The following is a 25,186-nucleotide window of genomic DNA, read 5'->3' as shown; positions in this document are numbered from 1 at the left end:
TGAAGTATGTTCATAGACAATACTTCTAATTTCCACTTTATGATCAGTCTATTAATGAAAATTTAATAATCCATCTCTATTTTCACTTTGACTAAATTAAATTCAGATGTGCCTGTCATTCTAACCCCATTATATAAAACGTATTTACAGACATTTTAAAGCTACCTTACTAGGTTTAACTTCAAATATGCTGCACTAAGGACAAGGACATTTTATTTTTTATTCTTACCCATAGTGCGTTCAACATATTTGTGTGTGGTAGCCGTTCACAGCTTTACAATTTTCAGTTCACAGTGAATCAACCACCTTTCTGCCGGATACAGTCTTGTGTGTTTCAACTCAATCCTAACCAGTCCTATTTATCAATTTTATAATCCAACAGTTTTAATGGTGCATAAGATGCAGTAATCTAACTTATGTTTCCTGACAGGCAGCTATTCGGGTCAATTGTAAATAGCTAACATGAATAGCTATTAATTTCCAACTTCATTAAACAATCAAAATACAAAAAGGATAATATCAAAGGTAAATTATAAATCTTTGTATGGTCCTCAATTGATTTTGTGTCACTTTTGCACTTGTTGACCCTACAATATCCATATTTACATTTCATTACCCATCATCAGTTACTTTATATATTAAACATAATCATTTTCCTTTTGGTACCTGTAAAATATAAGACTCTAAGGTAAGAGTGTATTGGCTTAATAATTACACTGTGATATTTAAAATATTTTAACACTGAAATATTTTAGTGGTATACCATTTCATGAAAATATCAATTTTAGTATGTTAGGGTGTATAATTCATGAAATAATCAAAAGAACAAATTATCAAATGTATAAAGAAATGTATATAGTTGAATTTAAATTTAAGGATGTGACACACATGTATATATCCGTAGAACATATCAGAATCATTTTAGATTTGTCACAAGGGTCTAACAATTATCCACATTTCAAGTGCCTTGGTACCTAAACGATATCTTATCATATAATTTCTGATTCTTAGTTGGAGATCTCTTGTGCAGGAATTTCATAAAGTTTGGGAATTTTATAGAGTTTAAATTGTTATTTGCAATTAGCCACTAATATTTTGCCATTAAGACCCACACAGTAATTGTTTTTTTATTAATCAATAAATATTTAGCATCTTCTTTGCCTATTGACTTTTCTGGTACTGCTTTAGCACAATGTTTGAAAACTGATTCAATCGGTTTTGTACTTCATTAGATGCTGACCCTCTAAACACCAGCAACCACACAAGATGCAATGATGTGCTTGACAACTCTAATCTATCTACCATGAGATGAAGTTAGTTGTTTAAAATGATGGGGGTAATTTTATCCTCTGAAAGTGAAGGGGAAAAGATTTAATAGGAATCCGAGGGGTAACCTTTTCACACAAAGAGTGGTGGGTGTATGGAACAAGCTGCCAGAGGAGGTAGTTAAGCTGGAACTATCCCATTGTTTAAGAAACAGTTAGACAGGTACATGGATAGGAGGTTACACAAAAAAGCTGGAGAAACTCAGCAGGTGCAGCAGCATCTATGGAGCGAAGGAAATAGGCAACGTTTCGGGCCGAAACCCTTCTTCAGACGGATAGGACTGGTTTGGAGGGATATGGACCAAGCGCAGGCAGGTGGAGTTAGTGTAGCTGGGACTGTTTGCCGGTGTGGGCAAGTTGGGCTGAAGGGCCTGTTTCCACACTGTATCACTCTATGACTATGGCTCAAGTAGGTTTGGAAGCATACAGGGGAATAAATGCTAGCCCTCCAGTTTCTACAGTTAACCAGTACGCAGGAGGATGTGAGCAGGAATTCCCTTGGGAGGAGGAGGTTGGCAATTGCAATATTGCAATTGCACATTGAGAACAGTATTAACAGGAGCTGTGAACTTCAGCTGCATGTACATGGATTTTCCAGCTACCTGGAAGCCAGTGAAACCTTCATGGCTTAGCACGGGGCCTAGACACTTGACATGTGGCAATAAACAGTGCTGCCACACAACTGCTTATATGAGTGATCCCTTGAATGGCTTTCTTCACAGACGTTAATCTGAAAGATTTATTTAGGACATTTTTTTGAACCATTTTTTGGAATTGGAACAAAACCTTTGGGGTTTGTGGTTCAGTTTCCAAACATTTGGAGGTGACCACCTGTGAATTGCATCCTGCAATTTTCTTTGAAGCTAACACATAAAGCAAGTTTACATCAACATGCAAGTGAGGGAACCACTTCTCATGTTCTCATTTTCCATGACCTAACAAGGATATCAGCTGCCACAGCACTGGATCCAATGGTGTTAAACAATACTCTGCGACTCATCTCAGTGGTAATTTCCAGCTACAGCTCCTCAGTGCTAAAGGGTGGCTTTACCCTTCTGATAGCCCTGATACCCATTACAACTCCAAAAAGGCAACCAGCGAGAAATTACTGAACCTTGGAACATTTGGAGTCCATCTTTCGTTTTTATTTGTTTTGCCTGTAAGTCCTGATATCATGCTTGCCATGCTCCTCTAAATAGTTTTGTTTAGCCTAGTTAAGAGATACAGCACGGAAACTGGCCCTTTGGGCCAACTGCGTGATCCTCGAACACTAGCACTATCCTACATACACTAGGGACAATTTACAATTATACCAAGCCAATTAACCGACAAACCTGTACATCTTAAGAGTGAGATCCCAGAGAAAACCCACACAGGTCACAAGGAAAATGTACACAACTCCATACAGACAAGCACCCGTCGACAGGATCTCTGGAGTTCAGCTCTGCCGCTGCGCCACCAAAATGAAGGAGAGTTGAGACATACACACTTGCTCAGAATAATTGTTTGAGGAACCTCAAATAGTTTGCTAATGTCACAAAAGGGGGGATGTTGGCACCTTCTGCACCGACTGTGACAATGGGAAGTGAACAACAAAAACAAATATATAAACTACCTTAAAGAAGTAGAAGATTCAAATATGCATACAATAATCTAACAATGCAATTTTTAATTTATTGTCATAGTCAATAAGAGTGGAAATAGGCCCATAGGCCTAACTTGCCCATGCCGACCAACATGCCCCATCTACAATAGTCGCACCTGCCTGAATTTGTTCCATATCCCTCTAAACCTACCAATTCAAGTCCCTGTCTAAATGTTTTTCTTAAATGTTGTGATAGTGCCTGCCTCAACTATCACCTCTGGCAGCTCATTCCATATATCTACCGCCCTTTGTGTAAAAATGTAGCCCTTCAGGTTCCCACTAAATCTCCCGCCCCACTTTAAACCTGTGTTCTCTGCTTCTTGATTTCCCAACTGTGGGTAAAATAACTGTGCATTTACCCTATCTATTCCTCTCATGATCTTTTACACCTCTTTAAGATCATCCCTCATGCTCCTGCAATCCAAGGAATAAACTCTTGGCCTGCTCAACCTCTCCCAATAGCTCAGCCTCTCAAATCCTTGCAACATCTTCGTAAATCTTCTCTGCACCCTTTCCAGCTTAACATATTTCATATAACTGGGTGACCAGAACTGAGCAGAATACTCTAAATGTGGCATTGCCAATGTCTTGTACAACTAAAACATGGCCTTCCAACATTCTGGCTGATGAATGCCGATGGGTTGAAAGCCTTCTTGACCACCCTATCTTCTTGTGACGCCACTTTCAAGGAACTACAGTATGTACCTGCACTCCTAGATCGCTTTGCTTTATACACTCTCCAGAGACCTGCCATGCACTGTGTAGGTTCTTGCTTGATTTGACTTCCCAAAATGCAGCAGTCCGCACTTCTCTGTATTAAACTCCATTCCTCAGTCCCACCTGCACAACCGATCAAGATCTTGCGGTACTTTTTTGATAACCATCTCCACTATCTGCAATACCACTCAATTTAGCATCACCTACCTAGCTTACCCCCATGTTTCTTCAATAATGATATCCACCCCATGATCAGTTCTGCCTGCCTACCAGCATAACATCTCATTCTTTGTCTATCTGTTATCTGTCAACTGTATTTAGAAATTTTCTATTTTATCAGTCATTCTACTTTTTGCAGTACTTACTTCATCCAAAACCCACCTAAATTTGATTCTATCAATCAACATCTTAGCAACGCCATCAATTTTCTGTCACACATCATAATTAGTCATATACCAGACCTAACATCACACAGCATGTCAGTCATTCTATTCTCATCATGGTTCCAAATAGTCATAATCAATCTCCCTTTCCTAACGTGAGGTCTCTCTGTAGATTATTATCCGCTATATTCCACCAACAAATAAAACATGCAACTTCACCCTTATTCTCGTCATCTGCCAGCCAACTTTATGTAAACCCCAAATCTATCTTGAACCCAAAAAACAAATTGCTGGAGGACCTCAGCAGGTCAGGCAACATCTGTGGAGACAGAAGGATGGTTGACATGTTGGGTTGAGACCCTGCATCTAGCTGGTATGGCATGGTACTTTAATTGTCCCATGTACCGGGATACAGTGAAATTCATTCATTTTACAGTTCAGTACAAGTACTTGATACAAGCACTTAGATACATCTTAGATAAGTGTCTCAGATACAGTACAAGTGTGCAGCAGTAGTACACTGAGACACTGAGTCGCCAGATTTGGCGTCATTTTCATGTCCCATGTATCATTCTCATGTCGCTATCTTGAAACTGTCTTGATAATCTATACTATATGCAGCATTGGCAGTCTTTCATTCCCAATGCAAAGCTAATACAGTAGTAATTTTCTTAATTTATTTCACTACAATTTATTTTAACACATAATTAAATCTGTGAGAGTTTGGGCACTTTTTGTTCATAAGTCATTTATGTTACTTGCATACGCGAGTATCCTACTGACATATAAATTCTGCGACATGTCTTGGCTTGCGTGAACGGCCGATTTTTCAACAACACATTGTATAGCGAATGTTATCCGAAGCCTAGATGATGGAACAGTAGAGAGAACGTTCCATATGTGGGCAGTGGGTTACGCACATGACAAGTACACAACTTGTTGGGGTGGGATATGAACACATAAGGCCTGGATTTTTACCCCAGACATCTAGATTGCTGGTACACTGCTGTGCCCACACATTGAGAAAAGGTTGCAGTTTGAGTTCATACTTCAATTATGTATTGTTATATATATTCCGCTCATACACAACCTATTCATTACATATCATCCTAATACATGCCTAACATGACCTGTCAATTATACCAACACACCCAGAAACCAAATCTGTCAAATCAGTCATTGGGAACTTCTCCAAACCTGCCTAACCTTGCCTGTTTACAACTTTAATAATCAGCAAAATGCTTAAAACAACCTGTCAGTCGAAACAACCGATTTTCCACTTCAGCTACACACCCAAATTTGATATCATATAAACATACCTCGAATCTTGCCTGAACCAGTTTACCATTGATCAAATTTTTTAATCTGATACACAAATATACTGAAGGCTATAACAATTCTATTCATGAAAGAGCAGTTTAATGAAAGAAAAACATTCTAACTTATTTCGCAGCCCTCGGAAGATCAAACGATGTGCGTTTGAAGTGTAGTCATTGTAGGGCTGGGAGTACGTATAGTATTCGTTATGTAGAACCAAGCCCCACTAAGGGCAATTAACCAATGACCTGTTTTGGTGATGTTGATTGCGGGATAACTGTTCACCCTGAGCGATTGAGGAAACCTCCATGCTACTTTTTGTTGCAGCATTGCACCGTTACCCCTTTCTGAGGAACACAATCAACCCATCAACTTTATGCTGACAATGATGGTAATGTCCAGCCAATGCTATTCATTGCAGAGAAAGGGAACAGTGTCTGGAGCAGGAGCTGGAAATGTTCTACACATGAAGCTGACCTGGAAACTGTAAGGAATAGCATGACACACAGCTGCCCCGGTGAATGGGAAAACAATTATATCCACTAAGCTCAAGAATTCACAATAATTGTTTGCACCAGTCCCTCTCACTTACAAGGAGAGATGTTGCAAGGATGAAGATAGAATGCAGCAGCAACTTACCAGAAGAGGAAATATACAATTGTTTTTCCATATATTGTGGGGGAGAAAGCGTTGGCAATCACTGGGATACCTATTGATATGACTTGACCACTAGATGAATTGAACATCCTATTAAATCCTAATCATATCCCACCTTTTCCTCCTTACACCCTCAAGTTATTCTGGCTGTGAGATGTAGCATCGGTCTTGGGTAGCAACAACCTAGCTTAATTGGCTGACAGTTAACGGCAAGCATATTAGTTAAGACTCCTGCAAAGAAAACCCAGATTTCCAACTTCACAGATTAAAGTGCTTGAATGAACCAGTGCGCTTTCACACAACCCACCAACCCTCTTCCATCAGATTATCTGGACTGAAGAAGGGTCTCGACCCGAAACGTCACCCATTCTTACTCTCCAGAGATGCTGCCCGTCCCGCTGAGTTATTCCAGCATTTTGTTTCTACCCTAGATTATCTGGACTGTTGACTTACACTGACTCTCCAACTTCTGAGGTGGTGGCTAGTGGTGACATTGAATACATCAAAGATGATGATATACGTGCCCCATATGCCACCAGTGCTGGCTTGCTGGAAGTTTTTTTAAGGCAGAGGTGGTCGTGAAAGAGTCCCTTTTTCAGTCTGAAGAAGTGTCTCAACCCAAAACGTCACCTATTCCTTCGCTCCATAGATGCTGCCTCTCCCGCTTAGTTTCTCTAGCATATTTGTCTACCTTCAATATTTCCAGCATCTGCAGTTCCTTCTTAAACTTTTTATATTAAATCCAGCATGATTTCAATTTTTCCTTTAGCTTTGAATGTTTATTTGAGGACAAGCAGATGCGATGGTCATTAATGAAAAGATAAGTTATGGATTTGGTAATGAATGTGAATTGAAGTGCTTGCAGGAATCACACTTGGATGAAATTCTTTGCAAATAACCTGGGAACAGTGTGCTATCTGTATTGCCTGGACTGTTCTTCAGCTGCTTGTCTTACAGCAAGTGGGAAGGTCCGTGTCCTCAAGATGACAAGGTTGTCCAGTATGTAGCAGGCAACCAGGAAACTTGACAGCTGCTCTGTCGCTCTCTCCAGACAGTAGACATCAAGTGTAGAAAATCAATGCTGTCCATTGCCAGGCACAAACATAATGCCCGGCTGTGGTCAAAAGTCAATGGAAAAGATACAATTTCAGAAACAGGGTTAAGACCAAGAGACTGTAAATGGCACAGAACCTTATAACCAATGAAACAGCAGCCATTCCCCATCTGCTCATTGCCCTAATGAAACAAACTGTTTGCATGAAAAGGATGGGCATGAAACAACAATATGTCAAACAAATACAGAGCAACATAGCAGATCAGAGTCACCAATCCCATTCTTGCAGTGAGGGACAATACTGTGCTGAGCTCCATCCAAAGAGAAAATGAAGTGTGCCTGGCTACCTGTGTGGGCTGATGTTGAAGGGGCCGGGGATGTGGTACATCTGCTAACGACAGAGGAACAGGACTCAGGCCTACACCCTGGACAGGTTATTTCTAGAAACTGTCATTGCATGCTCCATGTATTGATAGAGCAGCCATGTCCTTTGGTCTTTCTCATCATCTTCTCCTTGGATGAGATGGAAGCTGTTGTCTCTCCTTCATTTGGCACAGCAACCCTCCACAGCACAAACTTAATGGCCAACGATTTCTGTTGATCTTTTTACCATTGGGAAATCTTCAGGTTGTGAAGAACTATGCAGATTTTCTGATGACTGTTTCAAAAACTCCTTGGTAACATAACATACTAGGGACAATTTACAGAAGCCAGATATCCTACAAGCCTGCATGTCTTTGGAGTGCGAGAGCAGACTGGAGCATCCAGAGAAAACCCACGCAGTCACAGGGGGACATACAAACTCCGTACAGACAGCACCCATAGTCAGGATTGAACCCGGGTCTCTGGTACTATAAGGCTACCACTTACTCTACCACTGCACCTCTGTCTAAAAGAAAGCACTAGCATTAGATCATTGTGCTCCCAAACAGGCATTAAGATCAGCCGACCTATCAATATCAACTCTGAAGACTGTAATACCCCTAAAATGACAAAGTGTGGGTTCAGTTTCACAGCTTATGCAGATTGTGGTAGCTGATGCTAATAACAACTCCAGTTCTTATAATTCTACTTTTGATCAGTTGCAAAGATGCTACATGTACAGAAATATGTACCTCAGAACCATGGTAGTGCTGGAAAACCTAAAGCTAAGATGCACAGAATTTCTTTCATCTTGCCCATATATATTGCAAGGTGGAATTCTCTGCCTCAGAGGGCAGTAGAGGCGGGTTCTCTGGATGCTTTCAAGAGAGAGCTAGATAGGGCTTAAAAATAGCGGAGTCAGGGGATATGAGGAGAAGGCAGGAATGGGGTACTGATTGGGGATGATCAGCCATGATCACATTGAATGGCGGTGCTGACTCGAAGGGCCGAATGGCCTACTCCTGCACCTATTGTCTATTGTAATGGATCCCTTTTATTTGGAATTGGGACCAAATGCTAGAACAATTTTTCTTTTCCCAATGAAATATTTAACCAGGCTGCATACATTGCAAAAACATTTTCTTTGTAGCAAATGTATTTTGGAAATAAAATAGATATTTTTGTTGTTTCAGATAGATATTTTTGTTGTTTGTGTTATTGATAAAGAGGCTTGGTGGTCATGCAGATTTGTTGGATGAAAAAAAGTGTTTTTTGTGCAACAAAAACAGTGTGATTAATCAATTTTGAAATCTCTGTAACATATATTCAATAATGCTATTCTTGAAGAGTAAGAATTAATTTCCAATGAAGTACCCGCAAAGATATTGCTCAGCCAGACATTTTAAACAGTGTTTGTTTCTATATTTCCTTTATATGATTCCGAATTCAAAATTATTTTTTTTTAGTGCCTTACCTCAGTTTGCAAATAGAAGTGCTCTCCACAGCTGCAGCTTCTGGACTGATCTGCGGTTATCGAAGAAGTAATATCTATCCATGCGGAAATGCTGTCACATAAGTAAGTCTTAATTGCAACATTTGACTTTAGGTAGCTTTGTTGATGGTGTTGAAAGGGGATGGTAAAAGGCTCTTTGAAAAGATTGCCTCCTTGTAATTTCCTCCTGATATTATTCAGTGCTCACATCTGCTCAGCAATAAGCAGTGAAAGAAATAGAGTTGATAAGAAAGCCAGGTCTTCGTGACCAGAGTGTGGTGACCCTTCAGTTTGCTTCAGTCCAGATGTAATTATTCATCGGCTTGTTCTATCTGGTGACTTTCCAGCACAAACACTCAATCCAGTCTATGATAAAAGATGAAATATATAATTATGATTTACAAGTATTTTAAAAGAGACTTTTCTTAAATTGGACCCTGGGCTTTGATTTTCTCAGGGTGGGCGTTAAAGTCTAAATTTTCCACTTTTGCTGGAATAATAAATGTGCTGACCACTGATTTAGTTGCCCGGTAGCAAATATAAAAAATAATGACTTTAATGAGCTAGAAATAAGCCACATGACCTTTATAAATGAGTCTGGTGGTATTAACACTTGTTCAGCATTTAAAGTCGAGGATTACAAAGGAAACAAGGATTCCCCATTGTAGGAAAACTCAGGCAGATAAAAAAAAATCCCAGGACTGAGAGACACCATTATATTTGAACAGCAGAAATCCATATGCCTTGACTCATGATGTTTATCCAATTTGACATGGAAAACGTATAATCTCATTACCTCTGCAACTTCTCTTGCAAATAAATTAATCCAGTGTTTGACTAATTCTCAAAAAAGTCAAGCACTTTCCATCTACCATTTTTTGACTTTGTCTTTGTGCCTCCAATTACACTACATCTTAACATGCCATATCTTTTTTGAGAGGATCGGCTTAATTTAATTAACTGGAATGTTATCCATTCTCACTGATATTCACCTCTGTTACATTTTTGATAGCATCCCACAATTAATCCTTGCCATATATATCTAAATATTTTGATTTACAGCTTATTGAGATGAAGCTATTGACACTCTTTTCCAGATCATTTATTGGCAGGTTTGATCATAACATCAAGGCCAGTGGGAACTTGAATCCTCACCTTTAACCAACCAGAAAAAACCCCACCATTCCTCAGACTTGCTGATTCCCATCACATGGTCATTATTTTATTCCATTATGTTTCGTCCACGCAATATTTGCAGATTTCTCCGTGAGATATATCATCAAAATTGAATGTAAAAGGCATTATATGTGAAGAATGTGAAGGATATTATAAATCTGGAAACGCTCAGAAGGTCATGGTCTTAGATTTTTACAACACAAAAGCATGCCCTTCAGCCCAACATCCATGCCGACCAGAATACCCCATATTATAAATATCGGTCACATCCTCATCACAAATAAAGATGCTTTACAACTAATGAGTTACTTTTAGCAGATTTTTTCTAATTACAATGCAGGAAACACCAACGTTGATTTAGATTTAGCAAGATCTCACAACATACAAAGTGATAACTAGACAATCTGTTCTCTGGTGTTGAACGGTAAAAAAATGCAAATGTTGCAAATTTGAAGCAAAACCCAAGAATGCTGGGAACGTTCAAAAGGTCATAGTCTTAGTTTTACAACACAAAAGAAGGCCCTTCAGCCCAACATCCATGCCGGCCAAGATACCCCATGTAAGCTAATCCCATCTGCCTGTGTTTGGCCCATATCCTTTGAAACCTTCATTATACCTTTCAATGTACCAGTCCAAGTGCCCTTTAAATGCTGTTATAGTATCTGCCTCAACTACCTCCTTTGGCAGCTTGTTCCATGCACCCACCTCTCTCTGAGTAAAAATATTGCCCTTCATATTAAATCTTGTCCCTCTCACCTTCAACATGTGTCCTCTTGTTTTTGATTCCCTTACCTCTGTGGATCCACCATATCTATACCTCTCATGATTGTATACACCTCTAGAACATCACCTCTCCGTCTCCTGTGCTCTAAGGAATAAAGTCCTAGCCTGCCCTGTAGAAAGGGAAACAAACTTACCTTTCAGATTGAAAACCATTAATCGGAACCAACATGAGCCATTAACTCTGTTTTACTTTCCACAGATGTTGTCTGGCCTTCTGAGTTTTTCTTTTTTTTAATTTCTGCTTTCTCATGTTGTTAAGAAAACTAGGATGTCCAAGAAGCGATGGAAAACCACATCCTTTTTCAATTTAGTGTCGTTCATTTTAAGAAAGCGGGTGGGTTTTGATTTTGAAAGACAGTGGCTTTGTTAGCATTACGTTCTTTCAATGCAGTAGCCACCTCAAAACCTATCAAACTGGAGTGGAAGCAAGGGACACCCCTGGAAGAACTTTATTTTACCAATAACTTTCCTTATCTTGGATCAGTTATCCTGATGCCACCCATGTATAAGTACACCAGAATTAAAGGAGTTACTTCATTTTAAGTCCAAATCTTCACACCTTATATCATTCCTCTGGAAAGCTGGTAATCCTGTACTCATGGGATGACAGATGGCACAATGGGCTAAGTGTTCGGCTGGCGACCGGAAGGTAGCCGGTTCGAATCCCGCTTGGAGTGCATACTGTCGTTGTGTCCTTGGGGCAAGACACTTCACCCACCTTTGCCTGTGTGTAATGTAATGTAATTATGTGAAGCACTTTGGGGTCAATGCAAGTTGACTGAAAATGTGCTATATAAATAAGATTATTATTATTATTGTGTTGTTTTCAGGCATAATTTAGGCCACTGGTCAATTGATCGATTGATACCTTATTGTCGCATGTGACGTGCCACAGTGAAATTCTTTGTTTTGCATACCATGCACACGGCATGCAAAGAGTCACCATGAAGAGGGCACAGCAAAGTTACAAATAATTAATTATAGCCCCCAATGGGCCCGCTTTGTTTTCGGCAGATTCACACAGGTTCCCTACCAATTTATTTAACGTAGTTGGTAACAACAAAAAGGATGCATCAAATATTTCAGTTCTAAAATATTTCCCTATGATTGTGCATACTGTGCAGTAGAGGGTGCAGAGAGTCCCAATCAGTAATTTTATTACCCCTCATAATGGGACAGTATTTTCCTTCCTGTATTGCACAGAGTTATGCCCCTGTCCCACTTAGGAAACCTGAACGGAAACCTCTAGAGACTTTGTGCCCCACCCAAGGTTTCCATGCGGTTCCCGGAAGTTGCAGGTGGTTGCCGGAGGTTGCAGGTAGTGGAAGCAGGTAGGAAGACTGACAAAAACCTCTGGGAACCGCACGGAAACCTTGGGTGGGGCGCAAAGTCTCCAGAGGTTTCCGTTCAGGTTTCCGAAGTGGGACAGGGACATTAGAGGGACATAACTTAATTTTAATGGTTATGATTTGAGAATAACTTACTCTTTAAAAGAAAACATATTAAAAATGCTTTGGAAAATATATTGCCTTAAAACCTCATCTCCCTTCGAGGAACAAGCTTTCTAAACAGTCTTCTGCAAAAAAACTCAGTCTTATTAGCCAGGACAGTGACACTTCCTTCGTTGTAAATTAATGAAAGAAACATTCAATATTCTGTCCATGTTCTTCCCTCAGTAATTATTTTTTCACAGTAACATCTATAGTCAAAATAAAGATCATACTGTTGAATTCTGGCTAGACCTATCTACAAAAGTGAGCAGATGACCAAGCAGATTCACCGTCAGACACGAAAGCAACACGGGACAGTATCCAGCTTCCGGCATGTTCATCTTGCAACTGTCTGACAGAAACAGGAATTTAACAGCAGCATATTTATTGGGAGAGATGGGGGTTGTTTACATCAGGAGATGGAAGAGGCACAGATATTCCCAGTTTGCAGTGGCTGTTCGTGCCTGACACCTCAAGCTCCAGGCACACAGCTTCATTCTTGACCTCGGGCTCTTTTTGTGCAGAGTTTGCATGTTCTTGCTATGACTGAGATAGGAATAGATCAGGTAGATGTACAGAGTCTCTTGCCCAGAGTAGGTGAATCGAGGACCAGAGGACATAGGTTTACGATGAAGGGCAAAAAGATTTAATAGGAATCTGAGAGGTAACTTTTTCACACAAAGGGTGTTGGGTGTATGGAACAAGCTGGCAGAGGAGGAGATTGAGGCATGGACTATCCCAACATTTAAGAAACAGTTAGACAGGTACACGGATAGGACAGGTTTGGAGGGATATGGGCCAAACGCGGGCAGGTGGGACATGTGTGACTGGGACATGTTGGCCAGTGTGGGCAACTTGGGCCGAAGAGCCTGTTTCCATGCTGTATCCCTCTATGACCCTATGACTATGTGTGGGGTTTTTCTTGGGTGTTCTTGGTTACTCCCCTATCCCAAAGATGTTCTGGTAGGTTAATTGTCTCCTGTAAATGACTCCCCAGTGAATTGAATGGGAAAAAGTATCCAAAAGGGATTTGATGGGCATGTGTGAGAGAATATATGCTGCTAGGATACAGGGAATTAAGGAGAGGGGGAATGGGACCAGTGGAGCCTCTGGGAGCTGACATGAACTCAGTGGGCCAAATAATCTCCTTCTATGCCGTTATAAGACAAGATGTGATAATGAAATTATGAAGCTCTAAAAGATAAAGCAGATAATTACATACTCTTATACAGATCATCAGGGTTTATAATCCCTCATGCTGACTGAAAATGATGAACTAACTGACATTGTATTTCTGAATGAAATATTCAGTTTTCCATTGCCGTCTTGTCGATTCAATTATGTGAAATGTATCCATTTCCTAAGGTAGCCTCATGTAGATTGGTGATAATTACAGAAATTTGTGGGATAGTTAGAAAAAAAAAGTCATGATAAATTCAGTGACCTTTTCACCCAGCTTCTTTCAAACCAAACATTTCTTCCATCCGCCTAAAGGTAATGTCAATTATATCTTCCCAGATAAGTGACAAACACTGATAGTTATTGAGGCTATTTCTCTGCTCATGGTGAAAAATATTCTGATCGATGGTGATCTGGACCAGATTAATGGTCCTGATCTTTTGTCTTATATTTTATCATAAAAAGGGCAACATTTTTCCAGCGACTCTGTATTATACCAAGCAATGAGAAGTCATTCTAAAATTATAAAGAGGAGCGGCCTGTTAGGAAAACATATTTGTACAATAATATTTTTTAAATTTAATAATTGCGATTCACCCTGCTCATATTTTATCCTGCAGCCAAAACATTGCCAATTATTAATTCCCACCTAGCTGTTAGCTCAAATATTTGTGAGTTGTTTTCTAAAATAGAAAGCACATTGTCTGCCATTATTCTGCAAGTTTTCCATTAGATCCTCTTCCCGTATAGTTACTAGCTACGATAGGACATAGATCAGTAAAAATCATCAGCAAAATTAAGATTTCCTTGAGTAATGCTTTTAAGTGATTCAAGTACTAAATAGACAGATTTGGAAATGTGTTTGTTTAGAATTCCTTCCACTGTCCCAAAGCACTTTACAACTAACAGTGTTTTTGAAGTGATTTTATTAATGTAATTTGGTTAGACAGGATTTGGAGTATTATGTGCAGTTCTGGTCGCCCCCCTTATAGGAAGCTTGTGAAAGCTATGGAGAGGGTTGAGAAGAGGTTCACCAGGATGCTTCCTGGATTACAGAGTATTACTTATAAGGAGAGGATGGACAAACGTGGATTGTTGTTTCCAGATCATCGGAGGCTGAAATATATAACTTTATGAGAGGCATGGATAGAGTCTTATATATGACTAGTTATTTTAACAAAGAGAACATGGTGGGTGCATGGTAGTGCTTCCAGAAAGGGTGATGCAATCAGATACAATGACAACATTGAAGAGACATTTAGACAGATAGAGGAATAGGGAGTGGATTGAGGGATAGAGAGGGACGCGCACTTTAAATAGGCATTATGCTCAGCACAAACATTGCAATTTAAAGGGCCTGTTCTGTTATATGTTCTAATTTAGGCAATGGAGCAACTATTTTCTATGTAGCAAACTACTGGAGACAGCAAAGTGACAATGATCAAACAATATCTTTCTGCAACACTGATTGAGAGATAACTATATACCTGGGTACCAGGGTTAACTTCTCTGCTCCTTTACTATAGGGGCTACACTAATCATTTCAACCAGTAGATGATTGGTATAATATCTTTCCTGTATAATAACCCCTCCAACAATGCAGCACTCCCATAATGCTAGAATTTAAAACGTTAAAAGAGTGGGGATGACACTCAGAATCTTCTGACACAAGGGGTGAGAGAGCTGCCACATTTGAGTGTGTACAAAGCACGGCTGACAGTAAATTTTAATCATTAAGTTTGATAAATAGATGAATGCTCCGCCTTTCAGAAGTGCTGTGTAGCCGTTGCTCCCCTGTGAAATATATCATCCAAAATGTTCAGGAAAACATTGGTGCAAACAAAATAAAATCTGTTTCCGTGCACACTCTATAATGCTCTGGTGAGCCATCTTATTGCCAATGTTTAGCAAAGGAATTTGTGTTTGAAGATTATAATTGGCCTGTAATTATTAGTTTAATTGTCTCCTAATGATTCTGGTGGTAACCATTATTGTAAGTCATTAACTTGACAGAAAATGCAAACTGGCAGTAATTCGCTCACTTGTGGTTATAGTGGAATAAATACTATTTTGCCATTGGGATTCCATTTACTAAATAATACTACCAATGGAGATTCCACTCTCCAATCCAAGTGGAGTAATCTTCAATTGTATTCTGAACAAGGGGCATGTCTTTTAATATATAGGTAGGTTCTATGTTTTTTTAGTCCTTGGATAGTTAACATTGAATATTTAAATAATTAATTAGCTTCATTCTTATAATTATTTAAAATTTGGCTTTTTTTAAACATTTACTTGTTAATTATGTGCACCATTAGGATACATTAAAACAATTTATGTGGTATCATTATGAGTTTTTGTCTTTTAATGATCTATAGTGCAATCATAAATATGGTAAATCAGTTTGTATTCTGGTCAATCAATATTCCGTATTCTTATTTCTGAAAATAATTGTAAAATGGTGACAAATGATGAATTCCACAGGTTTTGTGCATTGACATTTTAGGATTATGTTACATAAGATAGGAAATATGATATAATGATCACTGATGTTAATTCATGTGTAACAGACAGGGGTTATATTTGAAAGGCAAAAATATCTGTGGATATTGGAACTCAGATAAAAACTGAAAGTTATGGAAACACTCAGCAGCTCAGTCAACATTTGTGGATAAAACAGAGTTAACATTTCAAGGGTGGAAACAAGAAACTACAGATGCTGGTTAATACACAAAAGGACACAGAGTGCTGGAGTAAATCAGCAGGTCAAGCAGCAACTCTGGAGTGCATGGATAGTGACATTTTGGGTAGAGAAACTTCTTCAGACTCATAGGTGACGTTTTGGGTTGAGACCTTTCTTCCGGGCTCGACCCGAAACATCACCTATCCATGTTCTCCAAAGATGCTGCTTGACCTGATGAGTTACTCCAGCACTTTGTGTCCTCTTAACATTTCAGAGGGATGTAGGGAATCAGTATTCTGATCACTCGTGAAACCGATGAAGGGTCGTTGTCTGAAACATTAGCTCTATTTCTCTCTCTGCTTGGTGTTTACAATTTTCCTTTTCATATTGTCAACAAATCCAACATGCAGAGGTAGAAAGATGATTGCGACTCATCCAGTTTCCACTTCTCAGCAGCTCCATGCATGTCCCAATGACAAAGGATTCCTACTGGCCATCTTTACTGAGCAAAAGAAAATAATGTAAAGGTCCATAAAAAAGTGAAGTGTGACCTTTAGAAGACTTAGTTTCTCACTGCGCTGCTTATAAGAGGGATCCTTTGGCTGCTTCCTTTACAGCTGTGAGAAAGGGAACTAAAACAAATCTTGCAGCACAGCCCATGGACTTGCTCACTGGGTATAGCTTTATACGGACTATATATTAAATGTGGAGAGGGATTGTTTTAGGATAAATTGTTTTTTAGTGCATATATTTTTCCTCTATCAAAGTATGGTGGTGCATCCTCAAATCTTGGTGAGCTCTAAGATCCACTACCACTGAATTGTGCATCTCTGGCATTCTAAGATGCTACTGAATCAGTGAACTGGTAGGTGTTGTTCAGGCACTTTTATTGGTCTCCATTTTCAACAAGTTAGAAACTTGAAGGGTGTAAGATGGCGCCTCTTGTGTACTGCCTCAGGTTTTGTTTAGTTTATAAATACAGCACGGAAACAGGCCCTTCAGCCCACCGAGTGCACTCCGACCAGCGATCCCAGCACACTAACAGTAGCTACACATAGTAGGGACAATTTACAATTATACCAAACCTAAAAACCTGTACATCTTTGAACAATCTAATATTCTTACACTCTTGTACGTAAGTACATTGGTGCTTATGTATAGTCATAGTTTTAATTGAGAGTCCAGGAGCGGAAAAGGATGCAGAAAGTTGTGACCACTGCCCAGTCCATCATCGGCTATGACCTCCCCACCATCGAAGGGATCTATCGCAGTCGCTGCCTCTAAAAGGCAGCCAACATCATCAAGGGCCCACACCATCCTGGCCACGTACTCATCTCTCCGCTACCATCGGGCAGAAGGTACGGGAGCCTGAAATCTGTTACACCCAGGTTCAGGAACAGCTTCTTCCCTGCAGCCTTCAGGCTATTAAACTCGCCAACAAACGGACTATGAACTGTAACAGCCTATTGCACTTTAGCTGCTTATTTATGTGTATATTGAACTGAACTGTTCTGTATTTATGCTTGCAATATTCTGTTTTGCTGCAGCAAGCAAGAATTTCATTGTCCTATCTGAGACACATGAAAATAAACTCTCTTGACGACCTTACACTCTTCACTCTTTATCCAGAAAACAGGAAGAATTTGATAAAATTCTGTCCGACAGGCCTTACCATTTGCTCTGCAATTGACTACAGTGGCATTAGAATAAGCAGATTGCAAGTGAGTTTTTTAGTGAATGTTTTTGAAGCTCAATTCAATGACCTTGAAAATATTTTTTGGGTACATGGAGTATCAGCACACATAACAGTTTAGCAAGTGGTTGGAACTGTGATTGCGAAAATAACTGATAAGAACATTTATTATATTTTTACAGTTCAGGATTCGATGTGTTTGTGTTATATTGCCGATTCGCAGCTTGTTACAGCCATAATACTAGGCACTCCATGCAATATAGGTAAGGTTAGACATCTTTAAAAATACATGTTGTTGCTTGAGAAAAAGTTGTGTGTCTCACAGTAAAAGATAATAAGTGTAAAGCTGGTTGAAATAGTAAATGATTTTATGCTTAAAAAATTCTCATTGCAGAACCAATTTATCACTGATGGTAGGTTTAGAGAGAATTGTGCGATTTTATTAACAGAAATATAATAGCAGAATGCCAAATTGTTGAAACAATCAGGAAGGTAGACAAAAATGCTGGAGAAACTCAGTGGGTGAGGCAGCCTCTATGGAGCGAAGGAAATAGGTAATGTTTTGGGTCGAAACCCTGCTTCAGACTGATGTGAGGGTGGGGGAGGCGGGGGAAGAAATGAAGAGGTGGAGCCAGAGGGCTGAGGGAGAGCTGAGAAGGAGAAGAGACAGTAAGGACCGCCTGAAATGAGAGAAGTCAATGTTCATACCGCTGGGGTGCAAACTGCCCAAGCGGTATGTTGAAACAATCATTTCACAATTGTTATGTTTACATTTTCAAACATTATGAATTTGTCACCTCGGGCAGGGTGCTGGGAGAGGTAGAAAATTGAAGGAAGGAACAACATTTTAAGGTGCCGAAGAACTGAATAATCCCAGTAGTTGATTACAGAATAGTATTGATTGAAGGCTCGAGAGCCAGTCACCCTTCTTGAGATTGATAATTAATAGGAATGGTACCAAAGGAGCATAGGTTTCTGTAAGTGTGCGGCATGGTGGCGCCACGGTAGAGTTGTTGCCTTACAGCGCCAGAAACCCGGGTTAGATCCTGACTGCGGGTGCTTGTATGTACGGAGTTTGTATGTTCTCTCCGTGACCTGCGTGGGTTTTCCCCGGAATCTCTCATTTCCTCCCACACTCCAAACAAGTACACGTTTGTAGGTTAATTGGCTTGTTATAATTGTGAATTGTCCCTAGTGTGTGTAGGATAGTGTTATGTGTGCAGGGATCGCTGGTCGGCGTAAACGCGGTGGACTGAAGGGCCGTTTTCCACGTTGTATCTTGAAACTAAGCTAAACCAAGTGAGTACAGCAGCATTCTTTTTAAGGGTCTTAAATCCAATAAATCTAAATAAAATGTAACAGATTCTAATAAACTTCCTAGTTGGAGCATTTCTAAATAATCAGTGATTAAATTTAAAATAAAACTGAATCAACTTCTGATGATGTAACATAATGCTTTGGTGGTCAAAATTTTGACTGGGATCAAGGCAGATTGACTTGTTATTTGTAAAATGGGAAACTAAATGTGGGAAGGAACTGTAAACAATATTATTTTCTGTGGGAAGGAGGTGAAACAGATCTTCATCTATCTTTCCCTTCAAGGCCAGGAACTCTCTTAGCCTGCTTTGAGAATTCCTAGTCTGCAGTAAGCTGCTTTTAGGACTCGGCCTAAACCATGCTTGCTTATGATTGATATATAGTTTGAATCTCTCAGGCTTTTTAAAAGCTCGTAAAGTTTTGCACGGGAAAGATAATAAATCATAACTTGGCCTCCTGCTCCATTAGAACTTTTCAAAAATGTGGTACTTTTTGAAATTTGATACCATAATAAAATTAAAAGAAAGTAAAAATCTTAAAGGATTGTAAATTTCATAGTAAATTTTCAAAAATTATGAATTTGTCACCTCGGGCAGGGTGCTGGGATAGGTAGAAAATTGAAGGAAGGAACAACATTTTAAGATGCCGAAGAATATTCTTTCTTTTGCTTGTTTTAGTACATAATTTTCCCTTGAATGCATTTTGAAGTTGTAACCAATTCCTGGATCATTAAAGAGTAAAGTTTATAGTCATAGCCAAAAGTATTTTTTCAAAATAAATGTATGGAAAAGCAAGCTTTGCGTCTGTATGTGTGTTTAATATTTTAATACAAGCTCCCAACAGGAGAGAATATATCCCTGGTTACACAAAAAAGCTGGAGAAACTCACTCAGCGGGTGCAGCAGCATCATAGATGCTGCTGCACCCGCTGAGTTTCTCCAGCTTTTTTGTGTAACCTTCGATTCTCCAGCATCTGCAGTTCCCTCTTAAACACGAGAATATATCCCTAATGCACCAGCTTTTAAAAGTTGTTCAGAAATGTTGGTCCAACACCAGGAACATAGAATGCCATCTGAAGGACAGGATCAATGTCTAGTAGAAAATAATTATTAATTCATCACAAACAAAATGTTGTAAATGCTTCAACATTATACAATTGTGTTTGGATCTGCAGAGAAAGCAATGAAACAGATTTTCGAGACATGTCCACACTCATACCATCGATACTGTCTGGACCATGGTCTTCATAACCAATATCTTACATCACTACTAGGTATCTTTTATTCGCTATTTAGCATAAGTTCATAAGTGATAGGAGCAGAATTTGGCAATTTAGCCCATCAAGTCCACTTTGTTATTCAATCATGGCTAATCTATCTTTCCATCTTAAACCTGCCTTCTCCCCATAACTCCTGACACCCGTACTAATCTAGAATCTATCTATCTCTGCCTTAAAAAAGTCCATTGACTTGGCCTTCACTGCCTTCTGTGGCAATGAATTCCACCAATTCACCACTCTTGAGGCATTTTTAATAGAGTATAAAGGCCACCTGGTAGTGAGGTAATTATCCTTACATGTTTCACCTCGTTAAGTTATCTTTGCAAAATGCACGCTATTCTTTTGAGCATTGCATGTCATATTTTCATCAATTGTATTATGGACGAGAGTGCCCGTACAGCTTTTGCAATGTATACAGATATCCACTGGCAAAATAATATCAGTGGTAGATGTTGAATTTGTATTAATTTTTGTCCAGCATCTTTTCACATTGATCTATGATGCCATGAATGTTGGTACATTTTGAAGCATTGTACTACTTTCAGCTGTTAAACTGATTACAATCTGACACTACATTAATACAGTATCATTTATTTGACTGAGACTCATGAAGAAGCTGTAAACAAATTAATGAAATATAGCGGTTTTATAAATTTAGCTGAAAGATCTAAACATAGACGATTATATCAAAATAACATTTCCTTGCTAGTTTCCCAAATAATAAAGTTAAAACAGAAGATGTTGGAAAATACCTTGTAGGTCAAGCAGCATCTTTAGAGAGGAAAACACAATTAGTGTGGATTGCAGAGGCCTGGATGGAGTGGATGTGGAGAAGATGTTTCCATTAGCGGGAGAATCTAGGACCAGTGGCATAGCCTCAAAATATCTTTAGAAAGGAGATGAGGAGGAGTTTCTTTAGTTGGAGAGTGGTGAATCTGTGGAATTCATTGCCACAGACAGCTGTGGGGGCCAAATCAATGCAAATTGTTAAAGTGAAGTTTGACAGATTCTTGATTAGTAAGGGTATCAGGAGTTCTGGGGAGAATGGTGTTGAAAGGTAAAGATACTGTGGAATGCTGTGTACATTTCTGGTCGCCATAGTACAGGACGGCAGTGGTCGCATTACAAAGAGTGCAGAAGAGATTCACCAGGATGCTGCTTAGAATGGAAAGCTTTTGTGGATATTTTTAAGGCAGGAGAATGGGGTTGAAAGGGAAAGATAGATCAGCAGAGTAGATTTGATGGGCCAAAAGGCTTAATTCTGCTCCTATAACTTATGAACTTGATAAAAGGGAAGGGTTGAGACAACAGTGTCTGTGATATGGTGGAGATCAAGAGAGACTGTGATGCAAATGGTGATGCTACAGACTGAAGGAGGGTGGTCAGGGTTTGTTATTTGGAAATGATCTAGAGGATCAGTGTACATGTGTCATCTTCCACTCTCAGACTAGGTGGGCACCTCATCGAATGCTGATACTGTTAAGACAGTTGCCCACTATATTCAAGGAAGTTTAAAGACAGGAACCTCCACTGCGGAGCCAATAATGTTGTTTGTTTGTAGTCCTGCGTTGCGTGCACCCTACAATTTTGTAGTCTGCATAATTGAACTAAGTAATATCTATATAACTAAACGTCTCATCTTGATCACTTCCTGTCTGCACTGTATATTGATTTTAGAAAAAAAACGCTACCATATATTGCTATGATTTTTGGCTATCTCACTCACAGTCCTCCTCTGCTGAGGCAGCCCTGAGGATTTTTCCGATCAATGAAAAATAAAAAAGTTATGAGTGTTTAAATAATCTTGATATTAGCTGATTGGTCCTCTGACCTGTCAATCACCACGATTAAGGTAACACCCCTTCGGGGGGGGGTGTCAGGACCATAAAACCACGGATGCCTGGACGTGAGTCAGTCACTCTGGAAGATCGCGGAGGAGAGTCCACAAATGCTAAGCTGTGAATTAACTGAACTGTGAGTCTGCAATGTACTTGCAATAAATTATTTGTCAGCCCTTAATGACAATGCAATGGGTTGTTTGGCAATTTGGTGGCCTGAACTCTGCTTGAAATGCTATGAAATTGAGTTTGGTGGCCTGCACTCTGCCCGAAAAGCTGTGAAATTGCGTTTGGTGGCCTGCACTCTGCCTGAAATGCAATTACAAGGAATAGCCGTGAGTGAACTGCCAGACCAACAGCCCTGAGTGACTGATCTGCCAGCCTACCAGCCCTGAGTGACTGAGCTGCCAGCCCACCAGGCGTTAGTGACTGAGCTGCCAGCCCAAGAATACATTTGGCCCACAACATCCATACTAGCCCTCTGGGAACCAGTTCTTTTGGCCCACAGCACCCACACTAGCGCGCCCGAAAGCCACCCACTGGTCACCAATATTGGAATTGGTGGAGAGGTGGAATATCACGTTGGGGGACCATGTTCACACCTCCCGTGTAAACATGGGTCCCACTTAATCTAATTACAGGCTAAAATCGCCTTAATATTTCTATTTTTCTGTCTATTCTATCTTCTTCTGCGCCAGTTCCCTTTCATGTGGAACCTGCCTGCAAACCTTTGCCAGGCATTTTATGAATATCCTCCAGAGGAAGTGCTAGCATTCCTTGCATTCATCTTGTGCAGTAGCTGCTTTCATTTTCTCAGCATTTTGCCAAGGGATTAGGGGCCTGGACTATCTTATCATTTGCCCATCCTGTTTCCTGCCTCCATAATTATTTATTCTTGTTTGCCATTTTTGACCCGCACAGTCACTGTACACTCAAACAATCGAGTAATGCTTGTCATGATAGCACATACCTCAGGTTAGCCTTCTTGCTTTAAAATTTTATGGTGACAAGCAATTCTTCCTCTGGCGACGTTACCAGTACCAAGTCCAATGTGTGACTGGGGAGCTTCAGCTGAATAATTATGAGGCTGATAATAGAAAATCTTATGACCCTTGCCTGACAGTAAGTGAGCAAATCTTAATCCAGTTGTCACTTTAGTACCAGGACATTTCTTTTAATCCATTTAAAATGCATAATATGAACTTTATGCAATCAAATGTACCGTCAGCCAATTTATAGGCCATATTTCCCACTTGCATTCACTGAAGACCAAAACTTTAACTCCAAACTCTTGCTTTGTGAGTCTCTATTCCTTGAGGTAAATGGAAGACTTAATTTGAGAAGCCCCCTTTGCTGTCATGAGCACTATTCCTCAATGTGTGATATTAAAATAGAGACAGTCGCCTTACCTGATGTCAAAAAGGTAGTATTGCAGCAACTTGTTGTCTATACTGGCATATTCAGATTAAATCCTGCTAAGATCATATTTCTCTCTGATAAATTGAAATTATTTTCAACGAGGATACAATGACCCATTCATTTACTGTCATAATCCCCCATTGTCTCTTTGTTCCCTCTCAACCAACAGCTTTGCAATTTAATGAAAAAGTGGGTAAGACAAGAATTGGGCCATTATTGCCAAGGCAACAAGATATTCTTGAAACATGATAAGATCCTGCATCTTTTCCCTCTTTCCCTGAAAGGGGAAGGAAAGATTCTGCTTCATTGATAATTCTTACACAAGTGTTATATCAGGGGATATAAATTAATTCTTCACTTTAGTACACAAATTTCATTTGAATATATATATTTTCTTTTCTCGTGTAGCTTTATCAGGAGTTCTGAATGCATCAGGGCTTTCATCTTCCCTCAATTTATCTTCAATTAACTCCATGATCCAGAGGTGCCATTCATTGGGAATTGAATCACATGTCACGGTTACTGTCCCTCCCATTTAAAGATGGAGTCGAGGACCTGAGCTATAGGGAGAGGTTGAGTAGGCTGGGGACTCTATTCCTTGGAGCACAGGAGGATGAAGGTTGATCTTATAGATGCGTACAAAATCATGAGAGGACTAGATCGGGTAGACGCACTGTCTCTTGCCCAGAGTAGGGGAATCGAGAACCGGAGGACGTAGGTTTAAGGTGAGGGGGGAAAGATTTACATTAAGGGTGGTGAGTGTATGGAACGAGCTGTCAGAGGAGGTAGTTGAGGGAGGTACTATCTCAATGTTCAAGAAACATTTAGACAGGTACCTGGATAGGACAGGTTTAGAGGGATATGGGCCAAATGCAAGCAGGTGGGACTAGTTTAGATGGGACATGTTGGCCGGTGTGGGCAAATTGGGCCAAAGTGCCTGTTTCCATGCTGTAAGACTTTGGACTTTACAATATTTCTATTGTCATTACAGGCTACTCCCATAAAAATATATCTCATCCGGGACAGTGAATATAAAAAGGCAGACCCAAATGTTAAACTTTATATTCAGAAAATATATGGACTGCTGTTGAGTATCTGATCAGCTTAGAACTGTGAATGAGAGTGAGCTGTAGAATCATAGAACAGAAAAAGGCCCTTTGGCCCAACTAGCCCATGCCGAGCAAAAAGCCCCATCCAAACTAATCCCATTTGCCCATGTTTGGCTCATATCGCTCTAAACCCGTCTTATCCATGCACCTGTGCAAGTGTATTTTAAATGCTATTATAATGTCTGCCTCAACTCAACCTCCTCTGGCAGCTCTTCCATGTCCATCACCCTCTGAGTGAAAATGTTGCCCCTCGGGTTGGTATTAAATC

General features: G+C 39.8%; 1 protein-coding gene across 3 annotated transcripts in view; it reads right to left on the bottom strand.

The window, feature by feature from the left end:
* The window catches only part of LOC129707424 (teashirt homolog 2), a 422,262-nt gene extending 398,213 nt beyond the window's left edge, over positions 1–24,049 (bottom strand). For 2 of the 3 annotated variants that reach the window (XM_055652447.1, XM_055652450.1), the window contains exon 1: positions 8,936–11,473. The gene's annotated coding sequence lies outside the window, so the exon portion shown is untranslated. Of the gene's footprint in view, positions 1–8,935; positions 11,474–23,799 lie in introns of those variants that run through there. The other variant, XM_055652448.1, reaches the window with a different exon arrangement.
* Positions 24,050–25,186: the final 1,137 nt, after the last annotated feature.

Source organism: Leucoraja erinacea, chromosome 21 (assembly GCF_028641065.1).
Source record: "Leucoraja erinacea ecotype New England chromosome 21, Leri_hhj_1, whole genome shotgun sequence".
NCBI classification, from domain to species: Eukaryota; Metazoa; Chordata; class Chondrichthyes; order Rajiformes; family Rajidae; genus Leucoraja; species Leucoraja erinaceus.
Note: the sequence above shows the minus strand (reverse complement) of the source record. Positions and strands in the feature narration are given on the sequence as shown.